At 41.8% G+C, this 19,650-nt stretch overlaps 1 protein-coding gene across 1 annotated transcript in view; it reads left to right on the top strand.

Moving 5' to 3' along the window:
* The first annotated feature begins 12,347 nt into the window (after positions 1–12,347).
* The window catches only part of LOC119512483 (stonin-1), a 120,372-nt gene continuing 113,069 nt past the window's right edge, over positions 12,348–19,650 (top strand). The window contains 1 exon segment of the mRNA XM_037807181.1: positions 12,348–12,446. The gene's annotated coding sequence lies outside the window, so the exon portion shown is untranslated.

Here is a 19,650-nt window from a genome sequence, read left to right as displayed (position 1 = left end):
CGTAATTTCTTCCTTTACCCACTGGTTTTCTAAGAGAGTGTTGTTTAGCCTCCATATGTTTGTGAATTTTATGACCTTCTTCCTTTTATTTATTTCCAACTTCATTCCATTGTGGTCTGAGAAAGTGTTTTGTATAATATCAATATTTTTAAATTTGTTGAGACTTGCTTTGTGACCCAACATGTGGTCTATCCTAGAGAATGTTCCATGAGCACTTGAGAAAAAGGTGTATCCTGCTGTTGTTGGATGTAGTGTTCTATAAATGTCTGTCAAGTCTAGTTCATTTATCATACAATTCAACATCTCTGTTTCTTTAGTGATCCTCTGTCTAGATGTTCTATCCATTGATGAGAGTGGTGTATTGAAGTCTCCAACTATTATTGTAGAGGTATCTATTTCTCCTTTCAGTGATCGCAGTGTTTGCCTCATGAATTTTGGGGCATTCTGGTTTGGTGCATAAATATTTATGACTGTTATGTTTTCTTGATGAATTGACCTTTTTATTAATATATAGTGTCCTTCTTTGTCTCTTTTAATTGTTTCGCTTTTGAAGTCTAACTTGTCTGATATTAATATAGCTACTCCCGCTTTTTTCTGGTTGTTGTTTGAATGAAATATCTTTTTCCAACCTTTCACTTTCAGTCTATGTTTGTCCTTGTGTCTAAAGTGAGTTTCTTGTAGACAGCATATAGATGGGTCCTGTTTTTCAATCCATTCTGCCAGTCTGTGTCTTTTTATTGGGGAGTTTAATCCATTTACGTTTAGTGTTATTACTGTAAGGGCAGTACTTTCTACTACCATTTTGTTTTTTGGAATTTATATGTCATATCTTATTTTTTCCTCTCCTTTTACCTTTCCTGATAATCTTCATTTCTGCACTCTTCTCCAACTCTCTCTCTTCTGTCTTTTCCTGTCAGCCTGTAGCACTCCCTTTAGTATTTCTTGTGGTGCCGGTCTCTTATTCACAAACTCTCTCAGTGTCTGTTTGTCTGAAAATGTTTTAATCTCTCCCTCATTTTTGAAGGAAAGTTTTGCTGGATATAGAATTCTTGGTTGGCAGTTTTTCTCTTTCAGTATCTTAAATATATCATGCCACTGTCTTCTTGCCTCCATGGTTTCTGCAGAGAAATCTGTACATAGTCTTATCGACCTTCCCTTGTATGTGATGGATTGCTTTTCTCTTGCTGCTTTCAGAATCCTCTCTTTGTCTTTGACATTGGACAATCTGACCAGTAAGTTTCTTGGAGTAGGTCTATTGGGATCTATTCTATTTGGGGTACATTGTACTTCTTGAATCTCTAATTTTCTGTCTTTTATAAGAGTTGGGAAATTTTCAGTGAATATGTCTTCTATTACTCTTTCTGCCCCTTTTCCCCTCTCTTCTCCTTCTGGGATACCCATAACACTTATATTTGTGCGTTTCATGTTGTCACTCAGCTCCCTAAGACCCTGCTCATATTTTTCCATTTTTTTCACCATCTGTTCTTTTGTGTGTATGAATTCGAATGACCTGTCTTCCAGTTCACTGATCCTTTCTTCTGCCTGTTCAAATCTACTATTGTGTCCCTCCATTGTGTTTTTCATCTCCTCCACTGTGGCCTTCATTCCCATGAGTTCTGCCATTTGTTTTTTTAAGTTTATGAATTCTTCTTTATGGTCAGCCAGTGTCTTCTTTATATCCTTCAGCTCTTTTGCTATATCTTCCTTCATTTCATCAAATTTATTTAGCATTAGTTGCCTCCACTCCTGTGTCTCAGCTGAGCTATTAGTTTGTTCCTTTGGCTGGTCCATGTTTTCGTGTTTCCTGGTATGGCTTGTTATCTTAAGTTGTCTAGGCATCTGATTTTCTTGATTAGTTTATTTTGGAGCTTGTTTTCTGTTTTTTACCTAGTGGTTTTCTTGTTGGTTGGCTTTGTTCTCTGGCCTCTGTTATTCAGTTCAACTTATTCTAGACCTCTAACTTAGGTTCTATTTAGTTGATCAGAATTTTTCCCCTCTTGTTTTTTTCTGTTTCTTGCTCTGCCTCTTTGTAACCTTTTTGTGAGTGGGTCTCCTGAGATACGGTCGACCCTAGTCAGATTTCCCAGTCTAGTGAGGCCCAGGTCCCATTGGGAGGGTATGGAGTTTTCCTGAGAATGAGACCCTCCTATGAGGCCTTTAGAATTGGTGCTTTTCCTCTCCTGTCCAGCAGGTGGCGCTGGCCAGCCCGCAGCTCCCCCACCAGTGTAAGGAGGTATGGAGCCTTTAGTTCTCCTGGTGACTCTGATCCTGTCAGGGGCATGGCTGACTGAAGCTGGAATCTGAATTCCAGCCCCTGGGGTCTGAATTCCCAGAAGGAGGACTGCCAGTTGAGCTGGGCGTCCCTCCACTCTCCGAATCCTCAGAACTCCAGTTGTCTCTCAGGGGCACTATTCCCTTCTCCTCTCTCCTCTTTGGGGCCTCTCCAGGTAGATTCCTTGGTCAGCCTGAGTTGCCAATTAAAGACGGGGCTGGAGGCCTTCAGTAGTGAATACGGAATTCAAAGACACTGTGGGTACTCTGTCTCCCCTCAAGCCCAGCCTAGTCTCTCAACCTGGGCTTTCCAATAGAAAATAACCACATATATTACTTTTAGATTAAAAAAAAAAAAAAAAAAAAAAAAGTAGAAAAAGAAATCAAGAAAAAGAAAAAAGCAAAAAAAAAAAAAAAAAAAAAAGAGTCTCTTTTAAAAGTCTTTCCCCAACCTGGAAGTTTTGTCAGTGTCAGAACAGAGCATTTAAAGATATGCTTTGGGCTATTGTCTGATAATTACTCTCCAACTGCTTCAGTTCCACCCCTGCCGGGGACTATTGAAATGTAAAAAGATAAGGGATCAGTGAGAAGCCAGAAGGGACAAAATGTAAGGGGAAAAAAATGGCTTTTTTGGAGTCTGGGAATGGGTGCCCGCTTTTACGTGCCCCCCTTCTTGGAGCCCAGCCCTTCTTTAGCACCCCAGCTCCCAAAGTTAGTTAATTAATTTGTTAATTAATTCTGCAGTTGAGGCTGGGTTGAACCTCCCTTCTTGCCCTCAGCAGATTGCTGTTTTTTGTTTTTTTTTTCCCCCCTTTCAGGGAGCCGGCAGCAAGACAGTCTGTGAGGTCTGGGTGGGGAGGGACGCCAGACCCCTGGTCCGGGGAACTTACAATGTTCGCTGCAATCCCAGCTTTTCCTCCAATTCCAAACTTGTGTCCAATGTGTGACTGGTTACTGGAGACCCCGAAAACACTGTTTCATATAGTTCTTGGGTAATTGCCAGCTGCTCTAGGGGAGGGACGAAATTCTGCTCCTCACCACTCCGCCATCTTGCCCTGCCTCCCAGGTAATATATTTTTTAATATGGTTTTCCAAAAGCACCCTTACTGTATCTTCAATGAGAAGGAATTAATGTTGTAATATAAATAGATTTACTGTTCTAAAGTTTTTAGAGAGGAATGTTCTTATCAAATATTCAAGGCCAAGTCTCTGAACCCCTTGCTTTTCCCAGTCAAGTCCCTTTCAAATAGAACATTTCTGCGAACTGGTTTGAATTTATACTAATTGATCCTGACAGCTTCGACTGACTTGATTTTGAGGAATTCATAGTTAATGCACTAGGTCATATGTATAAACAGTCTGGGGACCCCTTTTTAAACAGTGTGACCACATAAAGTTCTAAACGGTTTCTGTGGAAAAGATGCCAGGAAAGGCACAGCTGTTAAAAAAAAGGAGAATGACATAGTCTGCGGGTCTACTTACTATAAAGCAAGGGAAGGAACAGAAACTGGGGTAAAATGAGGTCACAACTGGCCATGAGTGGCTGTGGAGGCTTAGCTATTGAGGCCACGTTGGGCTGTTTACCACCAGATTTTGATACAAAGGGACATTCCTGAAAGGAGTAGTGTGGAAATGTGTGTTGGAGTTACAAGAGACAAATCTACATTCATGAAAGTGGCAATCTTTGGGGCAACACTGCCTCATGCAGAAAGGGAGATCCTGTCACTTGTAGAAAATAAACAGTTTTCAACCAACAGTATTTGTCTTTAGAAAATTACGTGCCTATTTGTTTTGCAGAAGTATCAAAATTTCTAACAGATTTTTTTCACCAGGTGGGATAGCTACTAGTCAGTTTCAAAGATGACAGAATTAAAAGGTGCACTCAGAACGCTATTTAAATGCGGTAAGTGTGTTGTTGTTTTTCTAATTGTTAACAGTGGCATTTTCTGGAATGGCCTGGCCTCCCTAGAAGGCCCACCAGTAAAGGGTGGGCTGGACACAGGAAACAGGAAGTTCACTTTGGGGCTTCAGCCAGAGTGCCTGGGGTCAAGGCACAGGAAGGACAAAAGGTTACCATCTTTCTCTTCCCTTCCCCCATCTCTCTTCTCCTTTGTTCTTGCTCTTCGCTCCTCTCAGCTCCTTATCAGAAGGCTGACTCAGCCCAGTAGCTCTCTGGATGCCTAGAAGAATGTCTGAAAAATTACCAACCAACCAGTCTGTTGACTTCTTATTCTCTGGGTTCCCACTAGCCCTGTCCCCAGTCTTTGACCATCACCTGGAAGGTGACTGAAGGAAGTGATTTGGCCATGGGGAGCTGAGGAAACCCAGCACCTTTTTCTGTTAGTTTAGTGGCTTAGGCATAAGCACAATTGGAAATGCTATCTGAGAGAGAAAATATCTTAAATAGATCCCAGCTGTGTGACTTCAGCCATCCCTGTGGTCTCTCTGAATGTCACTTTCCTCCTTATAGCCCTCAGAGCAGGCTTGAAACACTGGATGATGTTTGAGTGGGGGTGCTGAATAGATTTCCAACCTCACCAGAGAACTCCAAGGTCAAAAACAAGACTACATCTGCAAGAGCATTTGAAAGAATCACGTTGCTCTGCAAATGCAAAGAAGTGTTCAGTCAGAATCCCTCATTGCCTCTCCAGCATCCAGGCAGAGCCCTTCAAGCCAAGATGCTCACCACCTCTCCCTGAGCCCAAGCCCTCTCTTCCCAGGCAGTCCACCTTGCCTGTTAAACCAATATTCCACAATCACCATTTTGAGTCCACAGAGATTTACTGAGTGCCTACTATCTGTCAGGCTCTGGGGATACAAAGGCAAATAGGTCACCACTTGTATTAAAATAATCCTTTGCTTAAAAACTTTCATTAGGGCAGTGACATCATCAACATGGCAATGTAAACAGCTACTGAAAACTCCTCTCCAGAGATTCAGTGAATAAAAGGATAATTCTGAATTGTTTGAAACTCTGGAGGAGGAAATAGACCGGAGAAGGACCCTGCAGATGCCGAACTGAAGAAAGAGAAGAAATATCAGGTAGGAATCTTTCATCCCAGACCATTAGGTCGTGTCCTCTCCCCCTCACTCAGTCTCTGTGCAGGAAAGGTGCAGAATCAGCAGATGGAACCTCCAACCAGGAGCAGATTTTAAAATCTCTCACACAGTGAGAGATACCCTTACTGTTTGAAGACCTGGGGGATAAGGGAGGACATTTCAAGGTCCAGGTCAGTGAGGAATAAAGAGACTGAGAAAACATGGACAGAAACTGTGCTTCCAGCCCTGGGTCTGAAAATCCTTTCCCCACCCTTGAAGGAATCAGCAGCTGGCACCTGTTTTCTTGCCTTGGGGATAGCTGGAGTACTGGGTCACCTGAGGGGGTCCTCTTCCACAGGTGGAGCCCCACATCAAGCCAGAGTTTGGCTGGCAAAGTGAGGGTGTAAGAATCCTGCAGTTTCAGCTCACCTGTGTAGACACAGCCTGTGCTGGGAGGTAAAGTAGCCTCTGAGGAAGATTAAGTTACTGAATAGCACCATCTGTTGGACAGTCCAGAAAGCACAAGGGAATAGATATACTTTTAAAAAGATGCTCCAGACCCTTTATTAGGACCACAGGAGCTGGTGTACATGCCCTGCACAGAAACCCAGCCCAGTTTTGGCTGGGAAATATGAACAACCCAACTGTCAAAACAGGGCTCTAAAACAAACCCAGATCTTGCTGACTGGCAGAAAACAGAGCCTCACTGGAAGCCAGTAGATCTATATTACCACACACAGTGAACTTGATGGGATGCCCAGTGCCTACCTCCAGTCCCTGTGGCAGGCCATGGTGGGTGCCTGATTTGGAGGGAAAACTGGGGGGCAGAGCCAATCTGACAACTGGCCAGTGAGAGAAACAAAGAAATATAAAGATCAGAGAAAACCAAAGGCAAAGGGGAGAAAACAGCTTCCAGAATAAACTAATCAAGAAAATTAGATGCATAGACAGCAAAAAATTATGAGCCACACTAGGAAACCTGAAGATATGGCCCAATCAAAGGAATAAACTGACACCTCATCTGAGGCTCAAGAGTTGAAAAAACTAATTAAAGATGTTCAAACAAATCTTCTAAATCAAATCAATGAGTGGAAAGAAAATGTGACAAGAGAGATGAAGGAAATAAAGAAGACATTGGGTGACCATAAGGAAGCATTTGTAAGCCTGTAAAAACAATGGCAGAATTTATGGGAATGAAAGGCACAACAGAAGAGACGAAAAACACAATGGAGACATACAATAACAGACTTGGAGACGCAGAAGAAAGGTTTAGTGAACTAGAGGACAGAACATCTGAAATCCAACACACAAAAGAACAGACAGGAAAAAGAAATGGAAAAATATGAGCAGGGGCTCAGAGAACTGAATGACAACATGAAGTGCATGAATATACATGTTATAGGTGTCCTGGAAGGAGAAGAGAAGGGAAAGGGGGCAGAAAGAATAATAGAGGAAATAATCAATGAAAATTTCCCAACTCTTATGAAAGACATAAAACTACCAGTCCAAGAAGGCTGGTGTACCCCAAACAGAATTGATCCAAATAGACCTACTCCAAGACACTTACTAATCAGATTGTCAGATGTCAAAGACAAAGAAAGAATTCTGAAAGCAGCAAGAAAAAAGCCATCCATCACATGCCAGGGAAGCTCAATAAGACTAAGTGCAGATTTCTCAGTAGAAACCATGGAGGCAAAAAGGCAGTGGTATGGTATATTCAAGATATTGAAAGAGAAAAACTGTCAACCATGAGTCCTATATACAATAAAACTGTCCTTCAAAAATGAGGGAGAGTTTAAAATATTTACAGATAAACAGACACTGAGAGAGTTCATGAACAGGAGACCTCTTCTACAAGAAATGCTAAAGGGAGTGCTACAGATAGGTAGGAACATACAGGGAAGAGAGGTTTGGAAAAAAGTGTAGTAATGAAGATACCAGAAGATAGAAAGAGGGTAAAGATAGGGCATTTGATGCTGAAGGAGTACAGAATGTTCAACAGGATTGATTGTATAGATCCAGAAATGGATAGCCCAATACTGGGTGATGGTAGCACAATAATGTAAGTACACTGAACAAAGATGACTGTGAGTATGGTTGAAAGAGGAAGGCTAGGGACATGTAGGACACCAGAAGGAAACTTAGAAGATAAAGACTGGGATGGTATAACTTAGTGAAACATGGAGTGTTCAATGATTGTGATTAAATGTACAAATATAAGAATATTTTTACATGAGGGAGAACAAATGAATGTCAACTTTGCAAGGTGTTAAAAATGGGATAGTATTGGGGAAAAATACAGTCAATGCAAACTAAAGTCTATAGTTAACAGTAACATTGTAAAATGCTTCCATTAATTGTAACAAAGGCAATATATCAAAGCTGAATGTCTATAAGAGGGGAATATAAAGGAGGAGTATGGGATTCTTGGTGTTGGTGTTGTTGTTTGACTTTTTTATTGTAGTGTGTTTTAGTTTTATTTTTCTTTTGTTGCCATTTTTTTCTCTTATTCTTTTTTATTTTTTTGCCACTTCCTCTTTCTTTGTGGAAGAAATGGAAATGTCCTCATATAGATAGTGGTGGTGAATGCATAACTATGTGATTATACAGAGAACCTTTGATTGTTTACTTAGGATGGAATGTATGGTGTATGAATAAAACCATCTAAAAAATCAACAGAGGGATACAAGTGACAGAGAAAATGTGGAGAAAGGGGTGTACCTAATCACTGTTGGTGGGGAAGCAGAATGGTGCAGCCCATTCTGGAGGGCAGTGTAGTGGTTCCACAAGAAGCTAAGCATGGGGCTGTCATATGGTCCTGAAACTCTGTTAATGGGTATATACTTGGAATAAGTGAAAAGAGGAACACAAGTACATTTGCACAGTGGGCTTTATGGTGACAGTATTCATGATTTGCAATGGATGGAGGTGGCCTAAGGGTACACTGACTGATGAACAGAATGATGAACTGTGGTGTATACATACAATGGAATATTGAGCTGCTACAAGAAGGAATGAAGTGGTGAGGTGAATGGACATTGAGGACAGCGTGTGGAGTGAAACAAACCAGAAATGAAAAGAAAAACATTATAATGCCTCACTAATATGGACTAACTATAATGTACAACTCTGAGAATTGAATCTGAAAGCATTGGTTATCAGGGAAAGGCTTATTGTGAAGGTTCCTAGACTGTGAGCTCTTACAATAGTTACAGCTATTCCTGAATTGTAATGGCTATTTCTAAATTCTGAGTTTCTGAGAACTTTGTGTATAACCTGGTCGGTCCCCGGAACTCTGGGTATCCCAGAATCTGGCAGCTGTGAATGTCAGCTTTATCCCATACAGTAAATGCTGAAGAATCTGAAAAAAGAGATCAGACTTCAGTTAGAGATATGAATGAAATGGACTTGGTTAGGACTAAGGTAAATCAGATTAAAGGGTAAAGGATGATATTGACAGTGTTTTAAAACTTCAACTTCTGTGTGAGACCAAAGGAAGAGATGTTTATTAGGTGCAAAATCTATATTTTTTTGTAACACACTATATAATTTAACTTGTATGTTCAGTTTATTCAAATGCCATAATTACATGGAACTTTGAATGGGGAGTGAAATCTGGTTGGTTTGTACAGGTTAGTGGGAAGCCCCATACATCCCAGAGTCACAAATGTATTTGCACAGCCCCCTTGAGGAACTGGGGGAAAATGTGGAAATATTAAACTTCCTCATCTGGGGAATTAATGATATTCTCGTAAGCACTGGAGGCTACCAATCTAGATGGCCAAGCCCTCGATCTTGCGGCTTGCTCTTATGAAGCTTGTTACTGCAAAGGAGAGGCTAAGCCTACTCATAATTGTGCCTAAGAGTCACTCCCAGAGAACCTCTTTCGTTCCTTAGATATGGCCTCTCTCTCTAAGCCAACTTAGCAGGTAAACTCACTGCCCTCTCCCCTATGTGGGACATGACTCCCAGGGGGTGTATATCTCCCTGGCAACGTGGGACATGACTCACAGGGATGAGCTTGGCCCTGGCATCATTGAATTGAGAAAGTCTTCCTGGACCAAAAGGGGGAAGAGAAATGAAACAAAGTTTCATTGGCTGAGAGATTATTTTTCAAATAGAGTTGAGAGGTCATTCTGGTAGTTATTCTTATGCATTATTTAAATATTCCTTTTTAGTTTTTAGTGTATTGGAATAGCTAGAAGGAAACAGCCAAAACTGTTGAACTGCAACCAGTAGCCTTGATTCTTGAAAACAATTGTATAACTATATAACGTACACTGTGTGACCGTGTGATTGTGAAAATCTTGTGGCTCCTACTCCCTTTATCCAGTGTATTGACAGATAAGTAGAAAAATGAGGACAAAATGTAAATGAATAATAGGGAGGGATGGGGAGTATGGGATGTTTTGGGTATTCTTTTTTTACTTTAATTTTTATTCTTATTCTTTTTTGTGTGTCATAATGAAAATGTTCAAAAATTGATTGTGGTGATGAATGTATAACTGTATTATGGTACTGTGAACAACTGATTATACACTGTGGATGAGTGTATGGTATGTGGATATATCTCAATAAAATTGAATTAAAAAAAAAGCTTTCATTTGTTCCCTGTTTCTCCTTCATGCCTTGTAGCCCAGCTTTACCTCCCCATCCTAATGTATTTCCCATCTCCCCTTCCTCAATCATTCCAGTCTTGCCAGCCTCCAAAAGCACTATGTCCCAGGGCCCAGAATGCTCCCCCCCCTCTGAAGCCCACTCAAATCCAGGTCCAGTCTCCATTCCCAGGTTTGGGTGTCCCTACTGTGACAGGTTCCAGACTCGACCTTCTCCTCTCATCCTAACTGGTCCCAATGAGGCAGCTGCAATTGAGGAAGAGGATGAGACACCAAATGACTGTGTGGTGAGGACTAGAAGTCACCCAAGATAACCCCCCCTCCTGAAGACAGCTTGCCTCCTCTGCCTCCTGCACTCTGCAGGAGGCACACAGGAGGCATCTATGAATATTCACCTCCTGTCCACAAAGCTTGGCCCTTTACTAAGCCATGCTGTGCCCTCCTCCTCCTTATGGTTGACTTGCTCGGGAAGGGGTGGGGGGTGGGGGAACTCCATCTCTGCCTTTCATCTAACCCTGAGACCAGTGCTGGTCCTACCTGTAGGGAAGAGAACAGGCATTCAATAGAGGCTTCAAAAATAAGTCTTTAGCTCTCCTAATCACAAGAGAAAAAATATATGGATTCAATGAAGTAACTTAGCACAATCACCAAGTCCACCCATCATCCCACCACCCAGAGGTGAGGACAGGGCCCCTGGTGGTGTAAGGGTTGGCTTTAGACCTACTTTAAATAGGACATTTAAATGTAACATATACTCTGCTCCCTCTTCCTGCTGTCCCCTCCCCGACACAATCCCCCGACTTTTTTTTAATGCAATTTTATTGAGATATAATCGCACAACATACAATCATCCAAGTGTACAATCAGTTGTTCACAGTATCATCATATAGTTGTGTTTTCATTACCACAAACTTTAAACATTTTCATTACTCCAAAAAATAAAATGAAAATTAAAAAAGAACATCCAAAACATTCCATTCTCTTCCTCACCCCATTGTTCATTTACTTTTTTTAATACAGTTTAATTGAGATATATTCACACACCCTACAGTCATCCACAGTGTACAGTCATTCACAGCAGCATCATACAGTTGTGTGTTCAACACCAGAATCAATAAAAATAAAATACAAAAAAAACCAAAAAAACCAAAAACCTAAATCTTTCCCTCCCTTCCATCCCACCCTATTCTTCATCTAATTTTTATCCCCATTCTTCCACTCAACTGTCCATACACTGGATAAAGGGAGTGTGAGCCACAATGTTTTCACAGTCACACAGTCACATTATGCAAGCTGCATAGTTATACAGTCGTCTGCAAGAATCAAGGTCACTGGGTTGCAGTTTGACAGCTTCAGCTATTTCCCTGTAGCCATTCCAACACACTAAAAACTAAAAAGTGATATCTATATAGTGCATAAGAATACTCTCCAGAGTGACTAATCGACTCCATTTGAAATCTCTCAGCCATTGGAACCTTATTTCGTTTTCTGTCTTCCCCTTTTTGGTCAAGAAGATCCTCTCAATCCCACAGTGCTGGGTCCAGGCTCATGTCCAGGAGTCATTTCCCTTGATGCCAGGGGGATTTACACCCCTGGGTGTCATGTCCCATGTAGCGGGGAGGGTAGTGAGTTCACCTGCCTAGTGGGCTTAAAGAGAGGAGGCCACATCTGAGCAACAAAGAGGCTCTCTGGGGGGTGGGGTGGGGGTGGGGGTGGTGGGACTCCAGGCACAATTTTAAGTGGGTTTAGTCTCTCCTTTGCAGCAACTACCCTCACAGGGGAAAGGCTCCAGATCACTGGGCTCCGCCCATTAAATTGGCAGTTCTCAATGTTTGCGGGACAATCAGCAATAGCCCAGGTGGGGAAGTCCAACATTTCTGCACTTCTCCCCAATTCCTCCTGCGACCCCACAAATACACTTACATTTTCTGCCCATATCACTCTGGGATGTGTCAGGATTTCACCCCAGCCTGTACAAACTCACCAAATCCCACTTCCCATTCACTGCTCCCTGCACCTATGGTGTTCAAACAAACATGGTACAAGTTAAATTATCTAGTGTGCTACAGTAAATATAGCTCTTGCACCAGATAAACATCTCTTCCCTTGGTCTTGCAAAAAAGTTGTAGTTTTAAAACCCAGTCAAAAAAAAAAAAAAACCCCAGTCAGTATCGTCCTTTACCCTTGGGCCTGCCAACCCCCCGACTTTTGCAGGAGAGAGGAACTTCTTCCCTCATGGGGGCCAGAGACCCAGGGGACGGAAGATGCGCTGGAGGAAAGAGAATGGGGAATCAGACACCAGAAAAATTCAGGGGTCGGGGGCAGGAAAGGGGAGCGAGGAGAGAGGGGGAGGCGGGGCAGGAGAAGGGGCCGGGTGGTGGCGGGAGCGGGAGGAGTCGTCGCGGGTGCCCGCCCCTCCCCGCCCCTCCGTCGGGTCGACTCCCGGCCCTGCCCCGGCCCCGGCTCTGCCCGAGGTGGATGGCGGCGGCGGCCGGAGTCGGAGCTCGAGCTGTGCGGCGGGTAAGTGAGCAGCCCCAGGGGACAGGGGCGGGGAGGCACGGGGACCCCCGCTGCACAGTGGGGCTCCCCTAGTTCGCTGGGAAAGTTTGCGGGCGGGAGCGCCGGCGTCCGCATCTCCCCACACCCGTCCCGGCTGCCCCGGAGGTGCTCCAGGGCCCCCCGCCCCAGCACCTCTGCTCTGGGGCTGCTGCTGGGACCCGCTGTAAAGAGAAAAAGTCAAGCAGGAAAGAAAACAGTCTAGAAGCAACTCTGAGGGCCGGGGGTCGGGGGCTCACACAAACCCGCGCGCCGTGCCCCGGCCTCCCCAACTCGGGTCACCAGCCTCCGTCTTTCAGCCCTCCCTCGGGGGCTCTGATCCCAACTCCGGGTCTCCCACTTCCCCTCCTGCTGGCTCCTGTTCGTCGCGCCGCTGCCACCCCCGTTTCCCTGGGAGGCGCGTGGCCCCCTGGCTCCAGTTGGCGCCTCCAGCCCTGACCCAGACAGGCCAACGGGCCAGATCCGCAGGGGCCCCCACACTCGCCCAGACATTTCCAACAAGAATAACGTTCACTGGGATTTTGGTGTTGGGTCCCCAGGACCCACAAACTGTACACTTTGGGTCCAGGGAAAAAATTAAAATATCTTCCTCCTTAGGATTTTACTTTAAAAAGTGTATTTTTGTTGGTTTGACATCTTTTTTTTTTTTTTAAACCTTTCCAGCCAGCTTTCTTCCAATAACTATTAGCCTTTTTAATTACGAATCAGCATAAGAGAGGGGAAAAAAAAGAGATTAAAAGGACCGCTTGCTAAAAATAGTGTGCAGAACTGATCTTTGGAAAGATCACTGTGTCCACGTTCACAGTGTTTTAGTAAGCGCTGGAAGTTCAGTGCTGCTTGTTTTCAGACTACCCAGGCAGACAGGCTGGAAGTTTTCATTTGCTGACATAAGCCACATTTGTTGGCATTCTTCAGTCTGGCATGACTACTCTGTCGTTCTCTCCCCTCCCTCCAGCTCTCCATCTCTCCATCTCGCCCAGCTCTCCCACCTGGACTTTCTCTGTCATAAACTGGAGTTGTGAAAACAAGGCACTCTAAGAGGCTAAAATGAGCAGGACCAATAAAGGAAAATGCCTTGTTTGTTTTTAATCCTGAGGCTCTTGCTTCAACTTGACTCTGATTGGGTGGGAAAGTATTGAGTTCACTTGTGTGGTTTTATGTTGGTTTTCATTAGGTTGAATCAGTGTTTCCATGACAGGCTTGGTTCTCTGGGTGCTGAGAGACAGTTTGTTAATTCTCAAATGGGTCAGGACAGATCAAGTCTAGAGTCTGGATTTCTTTTTTTAGGGATTGATCAGTGTTGATATTGCAAACCTCTGCCAGCTCACTAAGAAGTGGAGTGGTGGGGAGTAGCAGCTGGAGCTGGGGTTTACTTCCACGTGACCTAGGGAGAACAGAACTTTACCAAGGAATGAGCTGTGTGAGCAGATTGAAGGGGATGTTGAACTTTTCTTGGTTTTAAGGAGAACACACATCCCAAGAAGTTTGGCCATTCACATTTATATACAAACAATAAATGTGCTCGTAACAATTGTGTTTATCAGGTTCTAATCAGCCTCTGGTTGGCAAGGCCACCTCCACACAGGACAAAGTGTTTATTCAGAAGTGAAGATTTTATTTAAAAATAGATTTCATTGGAAATAAGAGTCTATTTTAAAAACAGTGTGATTCACTTCTCTCCACTAATTGCATTTGACAGTTCCCCATTAGTATGAATTAATAAGGTTTTACTATGGTCTTCAAATGTCAATGATACCAAAAAAAAAAAAAAAAAATGTCAGTGATAAGGAAGTGTTGTGACTTCCACTGAGAAAGCCCTGAAGTTTGGAACTTGTTTGGCCCTGTTTCTTGGAAATACAATGCACCCAGATAAAAATCTTCAGTCTCTTCCTCTTCCTGAAATTTTTAATAGTGTATTTAATATCCTGGAAGCCAACCTTATAGTACTCTTTGGAGAGAAACTGCCTTTCTGCCTTGTTTGGCGTTTGCTCAACCACGTGGAATCTTGGGTAAGTGAGCAGGTTGCCATCACTCACAAAGGATTTGCTGAACATCCCCAGGGTAGGCTGTTCTGGACCCTGGGGATGTAACCAAGGCCATCAAGGTGTCTCTGACCTAAAGAGCAGGTGGTCTGGATGGTGAGATGAAGGCTGCATCCCCAAATAGCCAAACAAGGCAGCCAATCTTCATCTGAATGGGTCAGGTGAGTTGAAACACATGAAGTGTGGGACTTGCAAAGAGGAAGGAAGGCAGGAATTATTAAGAAGTAAAATAACCCAAAGAAACACCACATGGCCTTGTAAAATCTTGTACCAGAAGACTGAATTACAGAGCGTGCTTAGTGTATGGTGTTAAATTTTTAAATTTAAAAAGCAAGTTATAAAATAGAAAGCACTGTAATTTCACTCCTTAAATGTACATCCAAAAAATATTGGAAGAATATGAATTGAAATGGATGATGAGATTATAGGTGCTTTTGATTTTCTTTGTGCTTGCCTGTATTTCTCAACTTTTCTGCAACAATAATAGCTAACATTTTTGAGTAATAAGCACTTACATGTGTTATTTTAGTTAATCCTTTAAAAACTCTTTGAGGTAAGTACTACTATTATTCTCATTATAGAAATTCAGGAACAATGAATCAGAGCTGTAACTTGCCCAAGATTGCACAGCCACAAAGTGCTAGAGTCAAGCCTTGAAATGATGTCAGTGGCCAAAGTATATGCAGTCTACTGTATTCCTGCACATGTTATTTTTATTTTTTTAATTATAAGGAAAGAAAATAGAAAAGGGAAGATATTTCATTCTTTAATAAGAACTGATATTTTGATTAATTGTAGAATGCTTTTGTCCCTCCATCTCTCCCACTCCTACTGTGATGTCTCCCTTTCTGGAGATCCTTGGGAATTGCTCCAGACTGAGAGGTAGATCACCTTACCCTGGAAATCAACTCTACCTAGAAGTATATGGAATTCTGCAGAGGTCTCCCAACTTACCTGGGGTTCTAGAACCCCACGATTCTGGAGCAGGTCCAGTACAGGCAAGATTTTTTAAAAAGTAGATCAGGGAAATTGTCTTTAGAGCACTGCCGACACTGGGCTTTCACTGTTTTTGGTAGTGTCGGGCAAGTGTGATGGGTAGGAAGACCCGGTGGAAGCATCCAGACTCCCACTTACCTGCGTGTTACGTGGAATGTCAGGGTAGGTCAAGGATTTACCATGAAATGACAGACAGCAATAGAAAAGCATATTGCTTCTTGATGCTTAATACTGTGAAAACACAATCATAAACTGTTTTTTTGGAGGCCTGGCTATGTGGGTGAGCCCATGCATTGGCAAGTGAACTGGTTCAGTGGAAATGGAAATAGTCAGCATGAGCGACTCTGGGGGTAGCTTTGGTAAAAAATGCAGTGCTGTGTACTGTCACGCTTACCACCCTCACAGGCAACCAGGTCCCCAGAGGACACCTGAAGTTCCCCAGAAGGACCGGCCTTTCTAAAACACCTGTCAATCAGAAGAACACACCTCAAGAAGGAGGCTTTATCTTTTCTATTCATCAGGAAAGAGATTTCTGGAAACTTAGAAATTAAGAATTAACAAATGATTATGATTACTGAATCATTATATAGATGTTTTTTCTATAGAATTATTCTCTCCTGATTCTAAACCAATTGAAGTCAGTCTTACACAGATAAACTATTTCTTGTTTTTTTCATAAGCTCTTAAGTAAAATATTTCCAGTTTTTCAAAATACAGCCCAAATCGCTATATTCAGGAATGCTATTAGAATTATAATTTACCATTTTAAAGAATTTCAGTAATGAGTAACCAGTTAGGAACACTTGAACAATATGAATGCAGTTTAACAATGCAACTGACAATTTATATAGACACTTAAAACTTACTATATATTTAAGTAATGCACCAATTAATAACTAAACCACACACACCAATTAACAATGAAACAAGGCATTAAACACTGTAAGTAACACACCAATCAATTGTTGGATTATTTATTTTTAAGGATTATATTGAATAGACAAACTCAGGTCAGGGACTTGAACCCTGTCCAGAATGGTACTCAGAAAAAGAGAAAGGTGTAGAGGGTAGAGCAAAGGGGGATCGTCTGGAAGCAGAACCCAGGCCTCAAAACCAAGAGGGGAATGAGTGTTGATTTTATATAATGCTTTAAATGTATGTAAATTGAGATGATTGTATATTTTTCTCCCATAATACTACAGTGTAATAATATAAAGACTGCAAATACTTCAACTCTGATATGACTACAAATATGCAGTAACTCAGTTCTGGCTCTGACTCCCCAGGGCTAGGCCCGACTCCACAGGTTAAGGGCTGAACTCAACAACACAGCCCTTAAGGAACCGGTCCCAAGCTCAGTGACCCACTTCTGACCAACTGGTTACAAATTCGGGGGTTCCAGCCATCCCCTCAGGTTCTGTAATTTGCTAGAACGACTCACAGAACTCACTGAAAGTGCTATACTTATGATTACAGTTTTATTAGTGAAAGAATACAAATCAGAAGAAGCCAAAGGAAGAGACACAGAGCAATCAGGGAGGGTCCAAAAGCAAACTCAGGTGTCCTCTCTGGAGGGAATCAGGACATGTCACTTTCCTAACATAGCAATGCATCTGATCATCTTGTAAGCACATTCCTGCTTTGAGTGTCTGGAGTTTCTTTGGGGTTTCATTATGGAGGCAAAACTGGTGGAATCATTGCCCATGTGGGTTGTATTCAATCTCCAGCCTCCTTTCCCTTCACCTCTCCCACAGGTCTGCTGATAGCCCCCTAATCACCTGGGGGATCTTTCTGGCGTGGCCAGCCCCTACCCTAGGCTGCAGGTGTGGCTAGCTCCACCCTGCCATCTCGTTAGCATATCAGGTGTGGCCCTGGCCCACCATGGAGAAAAAAAGACGCTCCTAACACTGGAAATGCCAATGCTTGTAGAAGTAACCTCCCTAAGATCCCAGCCAAAGGCCAGACTTCTTTTTTTGGAGGCCAAATTCATTACCATACAATAAATATTTTATGATTTGCAACAGGTGTTTGTGCAGGCGTGTGTATACTTTTATTCTGTAGGATATTCGCAAGTATTTTTATTTTGATTTTTGCCTGTGTTTGTAAGTGAAATTAGTCTATGATTTTCTTTTTTATACTGCTCCTATGTCATTTGTTATTGTGTTTATATTAGCTCCATTAAATAAATTGAGTAGATTTTCCTCTTTCATATATATTTTTATGAAACAGTTTGTAAGAGATAAAGACTATCTGCTCCTTAAAAGTTTGGAAAAACGTATCCATAAAGTCATTTGAACCTTTTGTCTTATATCAGATAGGTGTGTCAGGTTTTTGACTACCAGTTGAATTTCATTAATGATTCTTAATGAATTTGGTTTTTCTGTTTCTCCTTGATTCCATTTTGGTAACTTATATTTGTTTTGATTATCCATTTCATGTGTTCTCAAATTTATCAGCATAACAAGTTTTTCATAATTTTCTTTTTGGTTTTCTAAAATGATGATCTTAGGTTGTGTTCCTTGTTTCATTCTTAATGTTGCTTATTTATGCCATTTCTCTTTTTCTTAATTAATATAGAGGTCTATTTAATTAGTCTTTTCAAATAAACTTTTTATCACATAACTTTTTTCTTATTTCTTTTTGTTTTTCTTTTTTTCTATCTTTTTTTTCTATTTCTAGCTACTTGAGTTAACTTTTATTTTTGTTTTTAAATAAATGTATTTATAGCTATATATTTACCCCTAAGTACTATTTTAGCTACATCTTAGAAGTTTTGAGTTCTCTCCATTACCACTTGGCTCTAAATATTTTATATTTTTGCTATTTCCTTTTTAATCCATGGATTAATACAATTTTCCAATTTTTCAACTTTTTAAAAATCTTCCCTCTTCATTTCTGGTTCCTGCATATTTCTATTTATTTTTTATTTTATCTATGTTTTAGATAATGTTATTATTATATTTTTGTTCAGTGTTTTGAGATACTTGATTTGGGAGGAGTAATGTATCAACCCAATCCACCGTGTTGACTGAGAACTTTAGTTACTACTTTTAAACTTTATTTTATTTTGTCATATGTAAAGTAGAATATAAGTAAGTAAACAAATATTTTAACTCCTGGATGTGCGACTACACTGCTACTGGAGCAAATACAGCAGAGATGAGAAGGCGACAACACAGTTGCCAGCTCCACCATCCCGGGGCACCCTGCACCTGCTGTGGTGTCTCTTCTATCTGGCCATGTGTTCCCAGTCCAGAAGAGATCTGAATTTCCCAGACACCCTGCTCCAGTCTCCTTTAGTTTCTTCATGACCAATATCTTCACTCATCTCTATAGTGAAAGGAAAAGACGTTTGTGGAAAGGCAGTAGTTCCTTCCCCCTTGGCACTTGGTGCTGATGTTCTGTCTCTGCTGGGCATCTGGTTTACCTTGTCACTAACAGTGCAGAGGTGTTTCCTCGAACAGTTGACTCTTGTGTGTCTGTGGCTGACAACACCTTGGGGAATGTCGAGTGATCTCAACAGACCCTGTTTTTAATATTTAAATAAATCTATACAAAGATATTCTCCACGAATCCTCCCAGGGAAACCAAGCCAGCAATCAGCCTTGGTCTTCCCTTGTGGCCCCCACATCAGCCCATAGCCGAAATCTATGCGGTGTGGAATCAGGCAGATCTAGGCTTGAATCCAAATTTGCTACCAAGTAGTATGTGCCCTTGGGCAAGTTACTTAATACCTAAAGGTTTCCTTCTCTTTAGAACAGTAATAACAAAACCTACCTCAATAGGTTGTTCTGAAGATTAAGTGAGATGACAAGAAACAATATGGGCTGAGTGCCTGGCATCGGTACGGGCTCACAAACCTTATTAGTCCCCTCCAACCATTTCCACTCCCCTGCTCTGCGATTTTTTTTGATTTTTTTTCACACCACGACTGTACTTCCAAGGTCTAATCAGAGAGACTTCTGTAGAGAGGCCATGGTTAAACCTTCTAATTTCTTAACGTTTTTGTTGTAATCAATTTAGATTTTTCTTGGATGAATTTCCTGAGAACCTTTGGGCTGTCATTTTTATTTTGCCTCTGTACCACCTCTTAGTAGCCCTCCCAGTTTGTAGATACAAGTTTCTGGAAA

The sequence above is a fragment of the Choloepus didactylus genome, chromosome 17 (assembly GCF_015220235.1).
Source record: "Choloepus didactylus isolate mChoDid1 chromosome 17, mChoDid1.pri, whole genome shotgun sequence".
NCBI classification, from domain to species: Eukaryota; Metazoa; Chordata; class Mammalia; order Pilosa; family Megalonychidae; genus Choloepus; species Choloepus didactylus.
Note: the sequence above shows the minus strand (reverse complement) of the source record. Positions and strands in the feature narration are given on the sequence as shown.